The sequence below is a fragment of the Alexandromys fortis genome, unplaced genomic scaffold (assembly GCF_014885135.2).
Source record: "Alexandromys fortis isolate MF-2015 unplaced genomic scaffold, M_Fortis_MF-2015_v1.1 scaffold_17, whole genome shotgun sequence".
Classification (NCBI taxonomy): domain Eukaryota; kingdom Metazoa; phylum Chordata; class Mammalia; order Rodentia; family Cricetidae; genus Alexandromys; species Alexandromys fortis.
Genome location: NW_026067896.1, coordinates 3023744 through 3030872, shown reverse-complemented (window position 1 = coordinate 3030872; position 7129 = coordinate 3023744).

Below are 7129 nucleotides of genomic sequence, written 5' to 3'. Positions count from 1 at the left end.
AACCAAAAAAAAAAAAAAAAAAAAAAAGAATGTTTACTGTTCTATGAGGACCTGAGTTCAGATCCCAGCACACACATGAAGCATGTCACAAACATCTGTAACCTGTTACTCCAGCTCCAAGGGCTCCAATGACTCCCTCTGACAGCCATAGATGCTGGTGTGTGCTCTCTCTCCCTCCTCCCTCCCTCTTTCCCTCCCTCTACCCACCCACCCACAAAAAAAATCTTTTTATAAAATCACATGGAAAAAGAGTACACGGTCCACAGCTTCACTGATATGAAATTCTAGCAAAGGCTAAACTCACTATGATAGGAACCAGAACTATTATTGCCTGCTAGATGGAGCAGGATTAAAAGGGAAGAGACAGAGGATAGGTTTGCTTCTATGACCTGATTGGGGAGTCGCACTTAACACCTAGGAGTATATGTAAATTTTATATAAAAGAAAACCATGCTTTAATTAGGAATAACAAAATCCTTCTGGTGTTTATCAGATACCTCTGTCTACAGGTAATCTAGCTCCAGATGCCTGTCTACAGGTAGCCCCGCCCTAGATGTCTCTGTCTACAGGTAGCCCCGCCCACACGCCTCTGCCTACAGGTAACCCCACCCTAGATGTCTCTGTCTACAGGTAGCCACACCCAGATGCCTCTGTCTATAGGTAACCCTGCCTCAAAAAACACTGTATTACTCAGCAAACTTGGTCTGGAAAGAGTGTGGCAGAGGGATGGGTAGCTTGCTCAGCTGGTTGGTGCAGAACTCGGGGCAGCTGGGTTGAGCCAACGCTTTTGTGCAAGCTTAGAACAATGCCTGCAATGTGTAGCCGCTCTTACACCCCCACCAGAGCCTGGTGCCACTGAAAGGCTCGTTTGGAGTGGGCTTACATTTCCAGCCACGCTGCAGCGCCTGATGGATTGCTCAGCTGCTCTGGCAAGCAGTTCTGGTCTCAATAGCAACTGGGGAAGGGAGTGGACACTCCAGATTTTCAGGGTAGTAAAAATTCAGTCCAGTATAAAGAGCTCTAACAGAGCAGCTAGAGAACAAGACCACATACTGAGGCCACACGCTCCCATATCTGCTCCTGCTCCTCGCTCCCCAGTCCTAGCTCTGGACTGTCTCCCTCAACCTGGATTAACCCAATCAATGCCTCTACTTCCTGCAGACCAGGTGCAGAACAAAGCAGACCCAGGTAGATCCTGAGAGGCTGCGGTGGGAGGCAGCGGAGCTCCTGTCATGACATCCATTCCTTTGATCTCTCTGAAAGGTAAATGAAGCAGGAGCAATGGCAATTCCCACTCTGCAAACAAGGAAAGCGAATTCAGAAGAATGAGATGCTCAAGGCTGCGCAGGAGGTTGCAGCTCTGAGCTTTGAGCTCAGGCACTTTTATTCTGAGTCCTGTGCTCTTTTCAACAAGCAGTCAAAGTGTGGATAAAACAGATGTGATCCTTTCCCTGCTGGAAACATTTTCCTCCATCTGAAGGATGCTGGGAAATCACCAGCACAGACCTGGTGGGAAAGATGGCAGTAAGGACCAGGCTGTGCCCATCTTAAGGACTGCTCCTAGTCTGGTACTCGTACCATCTGAGTGGGCATGGCTCAGACAGCTCTTCCATGTCCATGGTGTTGCAGTAAGACGGTTAGCTGGGGATTGTCGAACCAGGCAGCCACCGTGTTGTTATGGCAAAATACCATGGGAGGGTAATTTACTAAAAATAGATATTCGGGGACTGCAGACATAGGTCAGTTTGGAGAATACCTGCCTTGCATGAGTCTTGGGCTCAATCTCCAGCACCACATGAACTGTGCACAGCAGTGCACAGCAGTAATCCCAGCACTCGTGCAGTAGAGGTGGAAAGGTCAGAAGTTCAAAGTCACCTTCAACTACACAGTGAGTTTTAGGCCAGCCTGGCCCATCTCAGCAAAACAACAAAACCACAAACAAAGAGGCAAACAATGATAGAATAGAAACGTTTCTTATAATTATGGAGGCTGCACGCCCAAGTACAAGGTGCAGACATCCAGCAAGTTTCATCTTACTGTGTGTTCACATCATGGAAGACAGAAGGAAAAGCAAGGAACTGATAAATACTGTGCCCATGCAAGGGGAAAAGCAGAAGAAAGCTAACCCACCCTTAGAAGTTCTTTATGTTTTTTTTTGTTTAACTGAATCTCTCAAGGCCTATGAACGTTAACCTATTCATAAGCCACCTTCTGCCATTCCTTGTTTGTGTCCCTGGCCATGCACGAGGCATCTGTCAGGGCGGCTGAGACTGTTTCTCTGAAGAGCGCCTGGCTCTCCCACCAGCGCTGAGCCTTGGTGTGTGTCACTCCCCAGGCACCATGTGTTACAGGCCAGCATTCTGGGGACCCCCCCTTCTTCACTGTCACTTAGCTCTGGAAACCAGAGTCCAACCCTCAGTCTTAATGTTGGGATACTCAGAGAGTCCAGACTCCTTTTGTTCTCCTTTGGGGCTACCAGACATTTGACCCAGGTCATTCATGCTCCCCCGACCCCCTCAGGTTCTATGTGGCTGGCTCAAACACTGACTCGGCAGTTCTAAACACTAAGAGGAGGATAGAGATTCATCAGGGCGCAGTAGTAATTCTCCCTCTTGGGCCCAGCTCTAGATGAGCAGAGCATTTTATAAGATGTCAGTAGGACTCCAGAGCTCTGCAGTGACAACTGAGGCAGTCTTACTGCCTTATTCCTCCGTTCTGAGTCCACATTACAAACAATATTGGGTTATTCGGTTTCCGTGGTAACCCAAAGTTCTGCCCTAGCTGACAATCAAAGACTGTAAGAGGCTCCAGTTTCCCTCTAGGTCTAAAAATGCTCATTCTATGAATATCTGGAGTTCAGGAGAGCACATTAAAGCGAGGCTGGTATAAGACTATTAACTTCAGGAAATAAGAAGGAAGATCAGTGGTTATCTGTCGGTCAACATACTGAGATTCATAGGAAGACAATTGAAGGGCCTTCTGTGGCATAGTATGCTAGGAGTGTCTGATGTGAATCCATAATTAACTTAGAAGACAAAACCGTGTCCCGGCCCATCTGGTTAGCTGAAGCGTGGTGGTACATACATATTGTTCAAAACTTTCTTTTATAAGGGTCTGTGATCTGCACATTTTAAGATTCATGTTTTTACATTTCCAAGAAATCATTTTTATCCTGAACTAACTCTGGCAATGCGTAAGGACCTGTGGCTGCATTAACCCATTGGGGGCTTTGAGCCTTGGCATACAGACCAGAAGCAAGGTTCATGCTTGACCAATCAAAGCAGCATCTGCAAGGAGACCTCAAGGTGGGGTCTGAAGACCCCAGAAACCACAATATCATACAGAGCAAAGTGTGGAGTCTGCCATCAGCATCCCCCTTGAGATGAGTTTTTGGTAAACTGTGACATTCGGCTCCGAGAGATGACTGGCACCCACAACCCACCACTTTGAAACTCATTTGTTCATGGAAGAAACAGGTCTATAATCGGTATCACAAACAGTCCAGAAAGATGGAACTGAAGGATCTCTGTGTGTCCTGGGTCAAGTCGTTGTCCTGATTTACTAAGGCTGTCTTGTCTGCAGAGTAAGCCATCCTTATTGTCCACTCCCTGCAGAGCTCCTAACAGTTCTGGACGGAACAAACACATTCATTCTTTCCTTGCCGCGGTGACATGATACAGACACTTAAGAAAAGAAAGAGTTATTTTGGCCCATGGTTTGAGGACACACAGTCCCTCACGGTGGAGAAGGCGCCTGGCCACATCCGGAGTCTGGAACAGGAGACTGTTAGTATTCAGGCACACTTTGGCCCTGCCCCTTGGGCACACTTACCCTCCAGCTTATGGCAAGCAGGTGCAAGGGCCCCTTTAAGAGGCAAGCTCCGCCTACTCCCAATCCCTCTGTCTTCCCCCCAAAGCAAGCAGCGCTAGGCCTCTCTTCCTCTCCTTTCTTTCTCTCTCTCTTGTCTGTCTTTGTGTATCTCCCTTCCCTTTCCCTTATCCTTCCAACACCCTCTTCCCAAATAAACTCCACACTCACGTTCTCTCTGCACGGCATATTTTGTCTCCTGCCTGTGTTCCTCACCTGCCATGGTACCCAAGGTCTCTCTCCCTCTGTATCTTACAGAGACATGCTAGAGCTCCGCCTTTCTCCTTTATTCAGCTCATGGGGTGATGCCACAGTCTGCAGGCTGATCTCCCCTTCTCTGTTGAACTCCTCTGAGAAGTTCAGTCACTTCATACACACACCTGGAGGGGATGCTGACTCTCATCAGGCTGACAGTGAGGATGAAGGATCACTTGTAGGACCTGGTTTATTCTACTAAATAAGATGTGTTTAACATTCAGCCATGTTGTAATGTGTATCTGTGTTTCATTCTTTTTTATGACTAAAGAATAGTTCACTATAGATACATGCTGAAATTTGTTTATTCTCTCATCTACTGATGGATACCTAAGATTGCTTTCATTCGGACCCCATGACTAATGGCAATGGCAATTAACAAACAACAATTCTAATTACTCTAATTAATTATAAAAGAATGACATTTAACCTGCCATGATTCATCTCTTCTCTGCCTTAAACATCTCCAATTAGCCACATCCTCTCCAAATTAGTGCCTTAAACTGCACACCAAACAATCCTAAAGTTATTCAGGAGGCAACCTTTGGTAATTATTTGAGGAGTTATTCAAAATAAGTACAGAGAGGAATGAAGAGCAAACCAGACGTGGCAACGGAAGACAAGGCCAGAGAGACACATAAAGGAGCAAAGAAGGCAAGAACTCGTCCATCCGCTATGTTAGCAACAGCTTCTGGGATCAACACTAACTCCTGACCAAGCAAGAGGATCTGCCATATGCGTCAGGGTCTCTCGGGGAACTGAAGATACAAACAAACACTCAAACGGCCCATAAAAACAAACGCAGGTGTTGCCAGCGCTAAACTACAGGGGGACAGAAGAACACTTGGTAGAATGGATTGTATCTCATCAGCTTTCTTGCTGCGACCGCAAACTGTAGTTTTGAGACTACTGGCGGTGCTGCCCACGGAAGGGAGAAGGTGCGCACACACAACTCAGAGAGTACACTTCAGAGAGAATGTGCTGGGGGAAAAGGCCGCAGACGGTTCTCAATGGCTGTGACGCTGCTTAGCTTAACCAGAAACAAACTCCACATATTGGGCCACATATTCTCAAGGATGATTTCTTAATCACTTTCTATAACAAAAATAAATAAATAAATAAAAACCATTTGTGCCAGCAAGACAGCTCAGTTATTGAAAGTCAACCTGAGGTTGGGCCCCATAGTGCACAGAGTAGAAAGAAAAAGCCCGCAAGTTGTTCTCTGACACCGTATACATACTATGCACGTGTGTGTTCTGTGCACACACGCAAAATAAACAAGTACATTGTTTAAAAGAAAGAAATAGTTTACATTTTTAAGACTGGGTCTTGCCACATCGCCAGGGCTTTCCTCTAACTTAGAGTCCTTCCAGCTCAGCTCCCTGAGTGCTGGGTTGACAGGTGTGTGTCGTGCCCAGCTGAGTAACATCATTTTTTCATTTTTTATTTTTTGGTTGTGAGCCTAGCTTTAACGGCTAAGCCGTCTCTCCATCCCGGTAACGATCTCACGACAAGCACAGTGTCTTAGTTAGGGTTGCTGTCGCTGTGATGGAACACCAGGACCGAAGCACCTTGGGAGGAAAGGGCTGATTTCCCTCTCTTTCCTACCACAGTTCATTATCAAAAGAAGTCAGGACAGAAACTCAACCACGGCAGGAACCTGGAGACAGGAGCTGATGCAGAGACCATGGAGGGGTCCTGTGTACTGGCTTGTTTTTTTCCATGGTTTGCTCTGTCTGCTTTCATAAGGAATCCAGTCACCAGCCCAGGGATGACACTACCCACGATTGGGTAAGAAAATGTCAGCCTGGCAGTGGTGACTCGCCTTTAATCCCGGAAGGCAAAGGCAGATCTCTGCGAGTTTGAGGCCACTCTGGTCTACATAAAGAAACCTATCTTTAAAAAAGAAGAAAGAAAAGAAAATGTCCTACAGGCTTGCCTACAAGCCCAATCTCATGGAAACATTTTTTAAATTGAGGTTCCCTCCTCCCAGCTGACTTTAGCTGTGTCAAGTTGGTATAAGACACGCAGTAGAAACAGTAGCAGAGGAGTTCAGGTTACACAGTCTAAAAAGAACCTAGAAGCTCTTCGCTGCCCTGCACTGTTCCTAGTTCCAGATTTCTCGGTGGGGACCTCCAATTGCCGCGCACCGCACCCCCGTGTCTGCGCTCTGTGCGCTTGAACCCAGTTCGCGAGCTTCAGGAAAGGGGGCTGGAGGTTGAGAATACAGAGAGACGGACTGACAGACACAGAGACAGACCTTTAAACACTAATACCAAAGCCCCAAGAATGCCCCCCCCCATTGTGTTCAGGGGCAGATTATATAGAGATAGCCACGCCCCAGCCAAACCCACCAGAAACCACTCTCCTGCCATCAGGAACTCCTGAAGGTCTCGTGCTCAGAGCAGCTGTAGGCACTCAGGTCAGGGGAAAACGAGTTGTTTACAAGAAATTCAGGATCTGGGGTCTCACTGCTCCCAACACTTCGCCTTGGGCCAACAATGGAGAAACTGGACATGGTGCAATTCTCAAGAGGGAAACAGGTTTGGCTTCCCTGGATCAAGATGGGAGGCCTGGATAGCCCAGAGGCGGAGTGACCGCAGTTCTCACGTGGTTATCATTAATGTAAATGGTTTGGTCACTGTGGAGAAAAGGCTGCTTTTAAATTTGAACATAATATTGAAGGGTCTAGGAATAGAAATAAAAAAAATATACATTTGTAAGCCAAAAAGAAATGGGAGTTTACAATCTAAAAGAAATGGGAGCTTACAATCATCCACTCGGTCGGTTGGCAGCAAGGGATTAACTTTTAACAATGGCTTTTTGCCTATGGCTGGCACCTCTGTCAGCAGCCAGGGGGTTAACTTTTAATGATAACCTCCCTGCCCCTTAGAGCCTACAACTAACTGTCTGGGCTAACTTTTAATAAATTGTTCCTATGTGACTTTTGGTTTGAAATTTTTTTTTTTTTTTTTTTTTTTTTTTTTTTTTTTTTTTTTTTGGGATA